We start from the raw sequence: 16,135 nt of genomic DNA on the forward strand, positions 1-16,135 counted from the left end.
TTTCTGGATTAGGCTTCTTTTGTATCTTCCTTTGGTGATTGGGACTCCCTATATCAACTCTGATTCCCATTTGGATGTGGGCTAATTGGATGGGGTCTAGAATACTCCTTAGGAGGGACTTTTTGGTTTTGTGCTTCAAAGTGGTCATCACCTAGCCCAAACTTGTCCAAATTGAAGGTATGCATTGTATACAACTTGGTGCACAAGCCAGTGCTGAGAATTTCTTGGTTTGGCCTCCGCATAATAGTTTAGACAGTATGCGCATATAAAGTCTCCTGATGCAAAACAGTTAGAAATTCCACAGGCAGGTGTTGTATGGCTTGTGTAAAGTGTCCATGATCTCTGATATGAATTTGAACTTGTGTGTTAAAAGGCTTCAAAAGATGTTTACACACATAATTCAGCTCTTCTGAGTGAATGAAGGTCAAAACACGTCCATTTGTGATTGTGTGTTAGGGGGCTCATGATGATGTGTTACAAGAGCTAGAGGCTTTAAAAGCAAGCTAGCCTACCATGTCAAGACTGGTAGACATTATACGTGTATAAAGTCTATTTTAGAATTCTTGGCCCAGATTTGTTGCAGACATAGTCCATAATGTTTATAAGGCTTTGATAGGTGCACACATGAAATTGGGTAAGTGTTCTTGAGCTTAAGGCCATAAAATCAGGCTATGACACTTTGTTTTCTGAAAATGAGGTGAGTAGTGACCAATACATTCCCGATTTTGTCCAAATTTGGTGTATAGGCTTGGTGTGATATGCTTTACAAGTTTGGATGATCAAATTGTTGGCAGCACTCCTCTATTGCAAAATTAGACTTTATACGCGTATGAAGTCTATTTTTATAGAATGCATTTTTTAGCATAGGCATATGATATTTGGGCTAAGTTTATGCTATGTACAAAATTTCACATGATTTGGAGCCATTTTCATAAGTCTAAAGCAAAATATTGAAAGTAGGCTAAGACTTTGCGTTTTTTGGTTCTTGGGTGCCTGTAATAGCTCCAAATTCAATGAAATTTTGTGTGCTCCATCTGCAGGGTATGCAGAGTGGTTGGTGACTTCATGTGAGTGTTTCTTGTGCCAAATCTGTCTGGGAGACTTCATACCCCTATGAAGTCTTCAGTGATAACTAGAGCGCTTCGTTAGCTGTGTTTGCATCAAATTGAGATCGAGCAAGTACTAGAAAATTGCATATGCCATTTCAATACTCTTCAAATGAAAAAAAATCAAGAAGCTCTATTATTTGATGCTATTAATTGTCTAAGATATTTATTAACTGGGAGAGAGAGACATTAAAATAAAGCAAGCGTGCGCGCACACACACACACACACAAAGAGAGAGAGAGAGAGAGAGAGAGAGAGAGAATTTTTTTATCGAAGCGTGGTAGATTTTTTTTACCTGAGAGTGTGTTTGGGATACGGATCATAATGTTTCAAAAATGTATCTCGCAAAAAACCACAAAAAGGGTTAGAGTTTTGTCAAGCTCAATGTTCGTAATCATAGAAGATGTCAATGTTATTAATTGTTTGTTGTTCCATTTTTATATTTCAAAAAAAAGAAAACATGCAAGTCACCTTGCATGGGGGCGTTTGCAAAGTCCTCCCAATTTTTATAATACGAGGGAACGTGACATGCCCACAATAGCGTGCAATTTTAGTGTGTCCATTAACTGTGTTCTTAGCGTCAAAAATGAAAAAATGGTAATGATTACTCACCCTGCAATTAAATGTATATCGTCGATATATGGAAGTTGCATTTAACATTCCGTATGACCGCACTACTCAAAAAAACATGATAGTGGAGACGGAGTGGACCTTCCAAATCCAGAAGCTACATCACCAAGCTTTGGTATGAAAGAGCCGAGAGGAATCTTTTACACTGATAGAGGATCATTTTGAGCGTGGTAGGTGCATACTGGAGGTGGGGTGGCCAAGGCGAAGGCTGAAGTTGTGCACCATACCAACATCTTGCGTAGAGACACATGTCTTCAAGATGCATGCATAGGTGGTTTCATTTGCTGGAAAGAGACTAGAGCTTTCTCTTGTGGCAGATCCTGCAATCAGTGCATTCCAAGAATCCACACTCTAGATAGGCAACTGAAAATAGCCTAAATCTTTTTGGCTCTGCTCATGTTGTGCGTATCCACTCTGGATAGGAAGCTCCTTGAGCACTTGCATAGAGCCACATTCCTTCAAGATGTTAGCATAGCCTTCAAGAAGAAAGTATAGGTGATTGAATTTCAAAATCTCCATAGACCTAATCTGCTACTGCACGAAAGAGATAGTTCCCATCTTTAGTCATACTCTGCACCTCCAAACCTTTTGAGAGTTTAATTTCAACTTCAAACTCTCTCTCTCTCTCTCTCTCTCTCTCTCTCTCTCTCTCTCTCTCTCTCTCTCTCTCTCTCTCTCTCTCTCTCTCTCTCTCTCTCTCTCTCTCTCTCTCTCTCTCATTTTCTTATGGGCCCATTGCGACCTTGGAGATGAAGCTCTTTGATGATTTTACACTCCTCCACTCTTACAAGAGCATCCACTTGCTACTTTGATTGAGCTAGACAAAAGAGATAAGCCCCAGCTTCCCCATCGGGAGCTTGGTATTATGACTGATGAGGATGAGAGAGTGGACAAAGGAAGACTAGCAGTAACCTTTGACCACTGCAATCCAGATTCAGTTGCAGCAAATAATGGTTGATTCATTGACATACCCTGTACATGTGAGGATGAACCACTAAAAAAACAGAGCCTCCATCAGGCTTACATGAAGGTAATGGAAAACCTTTAGCATTGCTTTGGTCTTCACGACATGTATTTATTGACAACACAACAGCCTCCAATTGTAAATCCCCATGCCCCACGGCAGTACATTCTGCAATTGTCACAGCATTTCCACTACATGAGCCTGCCTCAAATTGCATGCCATAATTAGGAGGATCCTGTCACTCTGCTCTGATAAAAAAGAACTTCTAGTAGCATTTAAGGTCTCACTGGTTTCTTCATAACTGACCACAACATTCTCCACTAATTTTTCATCTTCTACCAAGGGATATACCTCTATTTGTTCATTTGAAGGGTCATCAAAATCTGTTGGCACCCACTCCTTTGAGTTTCTCAAGAGACTTTGACAGACAATATAATTGCAATTTTTTTTGCCCATATCGGCATCTTGCACTACATGCCTTCAAGATGCATGCATAGGTGATTGCATTTGTTGCAAACAGACTAGATCTTTCTCCTGTGGGATAAATCCTGTAATCAGTGCATTCCAAGAGTCCAAACTGTGGATAGGAAGCTGAAATCAGCCTAGAGATTTCTGGCTTGCTCTTGTTGTGCATATCTTTGCATCCGATGAAAACACCCTAGAGCTTTCTCTTGTGTGGAAAATCCTACAATTAGTGCATTCCAAGAGTCCACACTCCGACTAAAAATCACCTCAAGCACTTTTTGTCTGCCACGTGGAGCAATGGGGACATACCATACTGGAAGCTCCTCAAGCATTTCTTGTGCTTTTTTAAGCGTACCACGGGGCATTGCCAAGCACGACATCTTTCCCAAGCGCACCAAATTTGGCATACATATCGACCAAGACAATGCCAAGCACGACATCTTTTTTCAACAAACTCAAACAAACAATATAATTTAGATTTTTTTTCCCATCTCAGCATCTTGCACCACATGCCTTGAAGATGCATGCGTAGTGATTGCATCTGCTAAAAACAACGAAGATCTTTCTCCTATGGGAAAAATCTTGCAATCTTGCTATATAAATTTGAATGCACACGATGCATAAAATATGTCACCAAGGCATTGCCAAGCATGACATCTTTTATCAACAGCCCTTGACTAACAATATCCACCTGAATGTTTAAGCCCATATCAATATCTTGCATAGAGTCACATGCTTTCAAAGAATTGCCAAGCACGACATCTTTTCTCAATAGCCCTAACTAACAATATCAGCTTGAATGTTCATGCCCATATCAGCATCTTGCATGGAGCCACATGCCTTCAAGACGCACCCGTATGTGATTGTGTTAGGAGAGAGGCACTCGCTTTAAACAACCTAGAGCTTCTTGGCCTTGCTCTTTTTGTGCGTATCCCACAATCTGTGCATTCCAAGAGAGGTTGTTCCAAGTGATCCTTACAACACGTTGTAGGTGATGACATCCCGGAGAGAATGCCCATCAAGAACTTTTGATGCTTTCATAATGGTACCACATTTGGCATACATATCAACCAAAGCATTACATGGCATGAAATACTTCACTAAGATCATTGGGGGTAGACATACTGCTTGCGAGGATGCACTACATGCTGACACTAATGGATTGATGTTGCTTGCAAAAGTCATGATCACATTCGCTATATAAGTTTGAATGCACGCAAGGCATGCCAAGCACAACATCTTTTCTCAACAGCCCCTGACTAACAATATCAGTCTGAATGTTTATGCCCATATCAGCATCTTGCATAGAGCCACATGCTTTCAAGGAAGTGCCAAACACGACATCTTTTCTCAACAGCCCCTGACTAACAATATCAGCCTGAACGTTTATGCCCATATCAGCATCTTGCATAGAGCCACATGCCTTCAATATGCATGTGTATGTAATTGCATCACGACAAAGGTCCTAAATTTTGGCCCTTTTTGGAATAGGCAGCATCCGTGCCTTTGGTAACTTGGCTGGAATCTAGTATAAGGTTGAGCTATTGGCCCTGCTCTTGTTGTGCGTATCCCGCAACCTGTGCATTCCAAGAGACGTCGTTCCAAGTCGTCGGATGTGACATTCTCTCCGGATTCGTTATATAAATTTGATGCACGCGATCGATAAAAGAAGCTGGGTACGAGTAAAGACACTATGTAGGATATGTAAATCAATGGTCATGTCTGCCACATGGAGCAACGGGGAAGCAAATTTTCAAACGGGGATGTATCATTCATGAAGTAACTAGAGTTGTACGTTAGCTGCTCAAGAATTCAAAAGAGGCTGCTACACTAACTATCAGCACCGAACCAGGTATCTTCTTGTTAATTATCTCACCCATGTCAACAACTTCCATAAGGCCACTTTCAAGGTGCAAGCATAGGTGCATGTATTTGGAGAAAAGTCTTCCATTTGCATACGCTTCCAGAGCTACACTGTCACAATGAAGTTCGAGGGTAAGAGAAAACAAAATGTTTGAATCTCGCTATATACTAATAAAGTAATAAGAACCTAGAAGGGAAAAGGTGAGAGAGAGAGAGAGAGAGAGAGAGAGAGAGAGAGAGAGAGAGAGAGAGAGAGAGAGAGAGAGAGAGAGAGCTTATGCTTTGTTTTCTACAAATCCTATGACCCTAAGTTAGACAAGGTCCTGTGTTCAATGCCATGATCTTCATGTCCCAATTTTGATATTGACTAAATATGTCCTTAGTTTTTAGATCATATTAATTCTTGGATTCACCCGCGCTCTATTGTGTGCATTCTTGTCATTTGTGTAAGTGTGATTGTGTCATTTGAAAATTCAACAAGAGTATATATCCCTGAAGAAGAAAATGGATGGAGAGAGAGAGAGAGAGAGAGAGAGAGAGAGAGAGAGAGAGAGAGAGAGAGAGAGAGAGAGAGAGAGAGAGAGAGAGAGAGAGAGACAAAGAGAGATCTTTCACCAAAGCAAGTTTGGTTGTTTCTTAATAATTACCATCTCTAGTATGTTACGACCGTGATGCCCCAATTTGACCCATGTACCTTGCAAAAGAGCCATAAGCAGGGCTAGAATTCATATTCAGTGATGATGCAAGTCTGCTTGCATGGAGGAGTTTGCACAGTGCTCCCCAATTTTTATAATACGAAGGAACATGCCATTCCCATAATATGTTCGTTGCATTGTGTCGGTAGGAATGAGTATATAATTCGAAGTATTTTACGTACCCTTTTGTTTCAATATCCATTTGTTGATTGTCATAAACAAACACGATGATGTTGGGCTAAAGCTTTGTCGGCATGATGTTTGTTTGCTCCCATTGGTATATCTTGCAATCTCATCATCGATTCTCATTCTTCTGAAGGTGTTCTATAAGGCCACATACTTTCAAGGAGTTGACTGAACTGGAGGAAGTGTTTGTGAGAGATGTCCCCTTAAACTAGTCCAAAACTTCGTTGTAACAACCCAAGAGACTTTTTCTAAAGAGAAACCTTCAATTGATTAATGATCTAAAATGTCTCTCATGGACAAGACGGTCAAGCAATCTTCATCTTGGTGGTGAAACGTCCTTCATATAAATTTTGTAGCATCATTTGAAGCAGCTTTTGGTGGAGTCTGCAACTATTATCCACAAATTAATCAAGAACCATTGCATGTCATCTTTCTCCAGTAGACCTTGACTGGTAATCTCGTCATGAATTCTCTCACCCATGTTGATTTCTTGTGTAAGGCTACAAGGTTGGAAGGTGCAAGTATAGGTGATTTGAATTTGAAGATAGCTCTTCCCTTCCCATCCACCAGTGACAGCAGCAAAGTGTTTCCTTGCCACAACCATAATAGGTATCCTATAATCAACCCATTTTTCAAGAGATGACATTTCAAATTTACATGTCCATGAGCACACCACCCATCGCGATATGGCTTCGCAAAAGCCACTGCCTTAGAATGTCGTCATGAATTATCTTTGTAGGTTTGATTGTGACAAGTTTTCAATGCACAAACATACGTCGTTGCATTTGGTAAAACACCCTCACATTGCATCTACTCAAGACAATCTAGAGCAATTTGACCTTGGCTTTCAAAGGTTTACCTCACAAAAAACCACAAGGAGGGTTAGAGTTTTATCAAGCTTGATGTTCATACAAGATGTCAATGTTATTAATCGTTTGTTGTCCCATTCTTATGTTTCAAGAAAAAAGAAAACATGCAAGTTTCCTTGCATGGGGGAGTTTGCAGAGTCCTCCCCAATTTTTAATACGAGGGAACGTGCCATTCCCACGACAGCTTGCAATTTTTAGTGCATTCATTAACTGCATTCTCAATGTCAAAAATCAAGGAAATGGTAATGGTTACTCACCGTGCAAAAGATTGACTATCATCAAGGCACGCAGGTTGCATTTAAGCATTTGTATGACAGCACTGCTCGAAACAAACATGATAGTGGAGGCAGAGTAGACATTGCAAAGCCTGAAGCTGCATTACCAAGCTTTGGTATAGAAGCGCCAAGAGGACTCTTTTATAGTGGTAGAGGACCATTTTAAGTGCAATAGGTGCATATTGGTTTTGATCATGGTAGGTGCATATTGGAGGCAGGGTGGGATTTCCCTTCGTATTTGGTTAAAACACCCCATAAATTTCTTGCCATAGCCATGTTTTTGACTCCTAATCATGCTCTTCATGTCTACGCTTCATTTATGTTGCGAGAGGCCTTTGCTTTGCATCCGTTGAAAACAATCAAGCGCTTTCTGCCCTACTCCTGTTGCACGTATCCCGCAATCAATGCACTCCAAGAGACGACATTCGAGACTAAAATCTCCTCAGGCACGTTTTGTGTTTTTTGAAGTGCACCACATTTAGCATACATATCGGCCAAGGCATGGCCAAGCACGACAATTTTTTGCAACATCCCTTGACTAACAATATCAGAGTGGATTTTTAAACCCATACGAACAATTTGCATAGAGCCATATGCCTTCAAGCGGCATGCATAGGTGATTGCATCTGGATAGATGCCCTCCTTACTTTGCATCCACTCAAAACAGTGTGGAGCTTTCAGCCCCTGCTCCTGTTGTGCGTATCCCACAATCATATAACTTCGTTCTAAATAGTAAGCTCCTGAAGAACTTGTTGATAACAGCCAGGAGCCTGTTGCGTCCCTTGTCGGGCATATCCTGCAATTCCTGCGTTACAAAAGACAACATCCTGCACCACATTTGGCATACATATCGACCAAGTCATTGCCAAGCACGGAATTTTTTGCAATAATCCCTAACTAACAATAGGAGAGTGAATTCTTAATCCCATATCAACATCTTGTGTAGAGCCACATGCCTTTGAGATGCACGTGTAGGTGATTGCATCTGGACAGAGGCCCTTGCTTTGCATCTGCTAAAAATAGCCTAGAGCTTTCTGTCCCTGCTCATGTTGTGTGTATCTTGCAATCAATTAACTCACCTGCTGAAAACAGCCTAGAACTTCCTGGCTTGGCCCTTGTCGGGCATATTCTGCAATCAATGCTTTCCAAAAGACAACATCCTGCACCACATTTGGCATACATATTGACCAAGACATTGCCAAGCACGGCAATTTTTTGTAACAACCCATGACTAACAATATCAAAGTGAATTTTAAGCCCATATCAGCATCTTTCATATAGCCACATGCCTTCAAGATGCATGCATAGTTGATTGCATCTGGACAGAGACCCTCGCTTTGCATCCGCTGAAAATAGCCTAGAGCTTACTGTCCCTGCTCATGTTGTGTGTGTCCCGCAATCAGTTTTCATGCCGTTTTGAGTAGTAAGCTCCTCAAGCACCTGGCAAAAACAGCCCATAGCTTCCTGGTAAGGCCCTTTCCGGGCATATCTTGCAATTCGTGTATTCCAAAAGACAACATCCCGCACCACATTTGGCATACATATTGACCAAGGCATTTCCAAACATGGAGTTTTTTGCAACATGCCATGACTAACAATATCATAGTGAATTTTTAAGCCCATATCAACATCTTGCATAGAGCCACATGCCTTCAAGATGCACGTGTAGGTGATTGTATCTGGACCGAGGCCCTCACTTTGCATCCATTGAAAATAGCCTAGAGGTTTATGTCCCTGCTCCTATTGTGCATATCCCGCAATCAGTTAACACCATTTCAAATAGTAAGCTCCCCAAGCACCTACTGAAAACAGCCCAAAACTTCCTGGCTGCCCTTGTTGGGCATATCCTACAATCAGTGCGTTCCAAAAGACGACATCCCACAACACATTTGGCATACATATCATCCAAGGCATTGCCAAGCACGGAGATTTTTTGCAACAGCCCCTGACTAACAATTTCAAAGTGAATTTTTAAGCCCATATCAGCATCTTGCATACAGCCACATGCCTTCAAGATGCACGCTTATGTGATTGCATCTTGAGAGAGGCTCTCGCTTTGCATCCATTAAAAACAGCCGAGAGCTTTTTGACCCTACTCTTGTTGTGCACATCCCGCAATCAATGCTGACATTCTAGCAGGAAGCTCCTGGAGCAATTTTTTGTGCTTTCTCAAGCGCACCACATTTGGTATGCATATCGACCAAGACAGTGCCAAGTATAACATCTTTTTTTAACAATGTACTTGTGAATTCTTTTGCACATATCAACATCTTCCGTAGTTTTGTGCCCGACATAAGGACCTCTGCATAGGCAGCAATATCCATGCTGATACCATTGAATCCTAGATACTTCTCCACAACAAGTTTAGTAGAGGCAGTTACGCGATGCAATTTTCCTACAATTAATAAAGCTTGTGACATAGGTGATTGCATCTGGAGAGAGGCCCTTGCTATGCACTTGCCAAAAACAGCCTATAACTTTTTGGCCTAGCTCTTGTTGTGCACATCCCGTAATCATTGCATTTATTGGAAGTGGTGACATTCCGGACAGGGAGCTCCTCGAGCATTGTTTGTGCTTTCTCAAGCGCACCACATTTGATATATATATCGACCAAGATAGTGATAAGCACAACATCTTTTTGCAATAGTCTCAGACTAATTGTGAAGTTTTCTACCCATATAAGCATCTTGAGTAGAGCAACATGCTTTCAACAGGTATGTGTAGGTGATCGCACCTATGGAGAGGCCCTCGCTTTGCATCTGCTAAAAACATCCTAGAGCTTTCAAGCCCTGCTTTCATTGAGAGCATCCTGCAACAATCAGTCTAGACAGGAATCTTCTGAAGCATTTTTTGTGTTTTCTCAAGCACACCACATTTGGCATACATATCAACCAAGACATGCCAAGCACGACATCTTTTTATAACAATGTGTACCAGCATCTTGCATAGATCCACATGCCTCCGAGATGCCTATGTAGGTGATTGCATATGGAGAGTTATGGGCTACTCTTGTCGCACAATCCTGCAATCAGTGCTTCCTTGCCACGCAATCTTCATCAACCACGAAATTGATGTGTAGCGAGCAATCAAAAGCTGAGCGCGCAGATGGTAAAGATAGGCAAGCTTAGTGAAAATATAGGTGACCGAATTTGGAGAGATACACTTGCTTTGCATTTGCTAAAAACAGCCTAGAGTTTTTTGGCCCTGTGCTTGTTGCGCACATCTCACAATGAGTACATTCCAAGAGGTAACATTCCGCACTCAAGCACTTTTTGTGCTTTCTCAAACACACCACATTTGGCATACATATCAACCAAGATAGTGTGCCAAGCACGACATCTGTTTACATCCCAAAATCAGTGCATTCCAAGAGGCGACGTTTTGGACATAAAGCTCCTCAAGCACTTTTTGTGCTTTCTCTAGCACACCACGTTTGGCATACATATCGACCAAGACAGTGCCACACACACCAGCTTTTTCCAACAGCCAATATAATTGTAAATTTTTGTGCTCATATCAGCATCTTGCGTAGAACTACATGCCTCTAAGATGCATGCGTCAAGCCACATGCCTTCAACATGGCTGCATAGGTGATTGCAATTGGAGTAGTAGGTGATTGCATCTGGAGAGAGGCCCTCATTTTGCTTCTACTGAGAACAGTCTAGAGCTTTCTAGCCCTGCTCTCGTTGAGCACATCCTGCAATCAGTCTGAACAGGAAGCTCCTCAAGCATTTTTTGTGCTTTCTCAAGCGCACCACATGATGTTCATCAACCAAGAAGAAAAAGTTGAGAAAGCAGATGAAAATATCTATAGCTAATAAACGTTGAAAAAGAGGACAGCTAGATGGACGCTCACCTTGCTCTCGTTGTGCACATTCCATAATCATTGCATTCATTGGAAGTGGTGGCATTCTGGACAAGGAGCTCCTCAAGCACTATTTGTCCATGCCACATGATGTTCATCAACCAAGAAGCAAAAGTTGAGCACGGAGATGAAAATAGTTGATAGCTGATAAACATTAAAAAAGAGTACAGCCACATGGACGCTCGCCGTGCTCTTGTTGTGCACATCCCGAAATCATTGCATTCATTAGAAGTGGTGGCATTTCGGACAGGGAGCTCCTCAATCACTATTTGTGCTTTCTCAAGTGCACCACATTTGACATACATATTGACCAAGACATTAATAAGCACAACATCTTTTTTCAACAGTCTCCAACTAATTGTGACATTTTCTGTCCATATCAGCATATTGAGTAGAGCCACATGCCTTCAAGAGGCATGCGTAGTGATTGCATCTGGAGAGAGGCCCTCGCTTTGCATCTACTGAAAACATCTAGAGATTTTTAGCCCTGCTCTTGTTGAGCACATCCTGCAATCAATGCATTCCAAGAGGCGATGTTCTGGATAGGAATCTCCTCGAGCACTTTTTGTGCTTTCTCAAGCGCACCACATTTGACATACATATTGACCAAGACACTGCCAAGAATGACTTCTTTTTTCAACAACCTTTGATTAGCAATATAATTGTGAATTTTTGTGCCCATATCAGCATCTTGTGTAGACCAACATGCCTTCAAGATTCATGCATAGAGCCACATGCCCTTCACCATGCTACGTAGGGGATTGCAGTTGGAGTACGTAGGTGATTGCATCTGGAGAGAGTCCTTTGCTTGGCATCCATTGAAAACAGACTACGACCTTGCTACATGATGCACGCCAACTAATTGCAGTTGGAGTACGTAGGTGATTGCATCTGGAGCGAGGCCCTTGCTTGGAATCTGTTAAAAAAAGACTACGACCTTGCTACATGATGCATGCCAGTTGACTTCCTTCTGGGCAGAAAGTCTGCTAATGTGTCAATAGTTAGTACCCCCAGAACACTACTCAGCTCCAGACCAGCTAGACGTTCATTCTCCAAAATCTTCTCACGATGTCCTAGCTCAGAATGTCAGCAAAATCACTTACTGCAACTAGACAATTTCTTCAACACCTGGAGGCACCGTCAAACCTCCAACCATTGCCACAACTCTGTATGCAAAGTTGCTAAATCCATGATCAAGATTTCAACGTAATAATCACAGTTTGATGCGTCTACAGGAGCTTCTACCTATCCAACCGCATAAGTGCATCCATAGGAAAAACCATCTCCATAAGGAAAGCACCACAGTGTGTATCTGCAACCTCCCAGAAGTCTGCAATAGTTGCCTCTCTCACTACAATTTGGAGAGGACGCTCCGTATCATATGGCACAGTATTGTTGATGATAGCTGCAGGTGGACCATGCAAGATCACCTCGGCCAAGTTGTGGTCGTGGTAAAGCCTCCATGGCTCCTACTAAACCCTGTTCAGATCACTATCCCCTAGCAGGTGGGTGGACATCGATGGGTGGGTGCATGCGCGCGCGTGTGTGTGTGTGTGTGTGTGTGTGTGTGTGTGTGTGTGTGTGTGTGTGTGTGTGTGTGTGTGTGTGTGTGTGTGTGTGTGTGTGTGTGTGTGTGTGTGTGTGTGTGTGTGTGTGTGTGTGTGTGTGTGTGTGTGTGTGTGTGTGAGAGAGAGAGAGAGAGAGTACTCGAATAGAAGCGCGCAGAAGGGTTACCCAAGGGGAGATAAAAATAGCTGATAGTTGATAAACGTTTTCTCGTTAAAAAGTGTCGCCACGTGGACGAAACTCTAGCCAGAATTTTAATTTTGCCTTCTACGGTAACGAAGTAAAAACTGATCTTGATGCCTTCAGGTGTTTGGTGATTGTGCCTTAAGCCCTGCTAGCTATTTTTCACTTTAAAAAGTCAATTGATCAGTTTTGAAACTCCCTGCTTGGTATTTCAATCTCCGAAAGAGATTTCTTCATTGTGGCCGTGTTTTCTCAAGATTCTTTTTGATCTTTAATTCCCCTGCATGTGGATGTCTTTGGGCATCCTCCTATGGCCATGATGAATCCTTTGAAATCACAGATGCCCCTTTTGGCGATTTGTCTCTCAAATAGCATCTTTTGCTGAGGAGACTGTCAGCGACAAGTTTTCTTGACATTTGACCTTACATTTTGGTTGTTGATGATATGACGATGACACCTGTGATGACACCTATCTCGATCGTGAGGCCCAAATGACGCTTTGCGGACCCGAAGCCTTGCCCAATGTTTTGGCCCACTTTTTGATGGTCAATTTGGATCAAGACTCACTTGGCTTATAGACATGCTTGAGATGTATCTTCTCTTGAAGTTTCGTGTCGTTTTGACAATTCTTTCTCAATCAGTCTTTGTCGTGCCCGAAGAGGTTAGGGTTTTTCCGATTGACCTAAACCCACATTAGAGGTTGTAGAGGTGTTCTTTTAGTTTAGAGTTATCCCCCCATCAAGTCTTGTAGCAACCAGTTGGGTGGTTGATGCATTACGGGTCCTTTTCATTTTCTTTCCCGCGAAGCCACATTGCCAATTTTTGAAGTTTTTTGCTACAAAGAGAGTGTAGAACAAGAAAAGCTCATGGTAACGAGTCTACCTCTCATATTCGACACTGCTCGTTATGTCATGTGCGTTGTATGGAGTCCCAGAAGATCCAATCGCTCTAGGTCTTACAAGCTCTCTCTCACTTGTGAATAGTAAAAATGAGCTATTAAGTGGACCCAAAAGAACTCACATACGGGTTCCTGGACCACTTTTTACCAAATCTAAATGTGCTCCTATCTTGTCGTGAAATGTACTTTACGCTCAAAAATTTCTTCATTTGGACTCCAATTGCTCTATTTTTGAAAGATTTGTCAATTGGGCCAAATATCGGCCAATTTGGCTTTTTGCAACTTTTCACATATTTGCACCCCGTCTCCACCATAAGCTGTCAATTGCAATCGCTTATTGATCACTCCTATATTTTTCTTTTATCCCAATGTTTTCATTTCACTTGCTTTTTCTATTTTTCTTTGTTTTTGGCTATAAAAATAATCAAAAATAAAGGAATATATCTAACTTGACCCAAAAATTATCAAAAAATCGAGATAATTAGGTAATATCATAACAAACCACTAATACATCTATGTGTAGTATTTTTGGCTGAATTGCTCCATTTTCTCACTTTTTCTGCATAAAAACTACGATTTTTAGATATATACACACACCTAGAGGCTCATCTTGGTGTTTGTCCTCTATCATCTTGTTATTACACAATATTTAAGGGCATACTGCTATAGTTTACCAAAATATTCGCAATCAAACACAAAAATCCATAAAATCAAGGAAAACAGTACCCTTTTTTATACTTTTTTACACTTGTAGTGTGTCAGTCCCTCCCCCCTTCCTAGTTGAAGTCCTCCTGGACAATAGTGTTGCATCCTCGAGCATGTGTTGTGTATGGGATTTTCAAAAAAGTACTAATGCTGGCCATGTAAGGTGGCCCTATATGCATACGCAAGCAATGCATGGAAAAATTAATGTTGTGCAAGAGGAACGTATAAGCCTAATGCTTATTGGTAGTTGATGTTGAAGCTTTGTATGGAAGTATGCTCCTGGGAAAGTCATATGAACAATAAGCTCTCTAGTATTTTTGCTCTTTCTTTGATGGTCAATAGAGTTTGTGAAGTCAGGTTGCTCAGTGTTCTGGTATTTGTGATTATTCTTTGCTTAGGTCTCCACCACTGAACCTTTGATATTAGTTGATTGGAACTTGCCATTTGTTGCTTGTAGAAATTGTGTACTGGCAGTTCTTGAGGTTGTTGCTTTCGAATCCAGATTTTGGTATGGCGGTTGTGAGTTCTGAGTAGCTTCTTTGGTACCCATACCTGTTTTTGGCAAGAGTTTGGTTTTGGCTTCCTGTTTGTATAAGATGTCGTTGGAGGGTTAACTGCAATTTCTGGTTGCTCCTCCTTGGTCAATTGATCCTTTCTAACCCAAATTCTGCTTGATAGCTTTGTTGTACAAACCATGTTGTTTTTGTTGGGGTGTGCTTTGGTCACTTCTATTCTTTGGATTATGATATACCATGTTCCCGTTGTATACTAGAGTCTTTGCCTTATGGACTAGATCTTGCTGCCTTGAATTGCTCTTTGGAATCCCTTGTGGGTCAATGGATGCTTGTAAGGGCTGCTTTCCTTTGTTTGCTAGTTGTAGTACTGATTGTTTGTTTTCAACTCTTGTAGCAAGAGGAAGTTGCTGTTTTTCCGAATCAGATTGTATACTCACAGTGTTTTGACTCCACTCAAGTTGTACCTTATATCTTCTCTTCCAAGGTTTTCCTAGCAATACGGCATGTTGTGTACTCGTATCTTCTACCACATAAAATTTATGCAGATAGACATGTTGGTTTACCTGTACTCTGAGACCTGTCCATCCCAGAACCTTAATCGAATGTCCTAAATAACTTTGGAGCTCGTTCTTTGTCTCCTGTAATTGGTTGTCAAGTTGAAGTTTCTTGTAAAGGTTGTAGGAGATCAAGTTGTCTTGAGCTCCTGAATCAAGCATCGTTGTTGCCTTCACTTGATTGTGTCCAATTTGGACATCAATTTCAGGCTCCTATGTGGTCTCGTTGTCAAATTATGTGAACCCAAATTGCATTTATCTTCAGAGGTGGTCCATGTTGTTGTTGCCATCGAAGCAGCTTCTTTTTTGCTATCCTTTCTTTAGCCTCTACTTTTGGAACGTACATGCTTATCAAAATTTTCTTTTTGCCTTCGTTTTTGTGTGTAGATAGAAGCTACTGCTTTCAAGCAAAGCTCATCTAGCTTTTCAAGGTCATCTATACATGAGGACATTTCATGACTTATCCACTCTAGACATTTTGCTGCTCTTAGGGTTGGTATTAAGAATTCTATAGGCAGTATAGCATTAAGTCCAAACACCATGTTGTACGGTGTTGTGCCTATCAAGGTTTTGTAAGCAATCCTATATGCCCATAAAGTTGAAAGTAGTTTCTGATCCCAATCCATTCTAGTCTCTGATACTATCTTAGTTAAGATTGTGCATAGAGTCTTATTTGTAGCTTTCGCTTGGCCATTAGCCTATGGGTGGTAGGGAGCCGACTTCTTATGAACTATCATGAAGTCTTCAAGAAGATTTTCAATTATCTCATTTATGAAATGTGTGCCTCGTTCACTG

General features: G+C 41.4%; 1 pseudogene; it reads right to left on the reverse strand.

Moving 5' to 3' along the window:
- Positions 1-7,779: 7,779 nt before the first annotated feature.
- Positions 7,780-15,502, reverse strand: LOC147446785 (uncharacterized; annotated as a pseudogene).
- Between the last annotated feature and the right edge of the window lie 633 nt (positions 15,503-16,135).

Source organism: Adiantum capillus-veneris, chromosome 11 (assembly GCF_014529385.1).
Source record: "Adiantum capillus-veneris isolate H3 chromosome 11, ASM1452938v2, whole genome shotgun sequence".
Lineage (NCBI taxonomy): Eukaryota > Viridiplantae > Streptophyta > Polypodiopsida > Polypodiales > Pteridaceae > Adiantum > Adiantum capillus-veneris.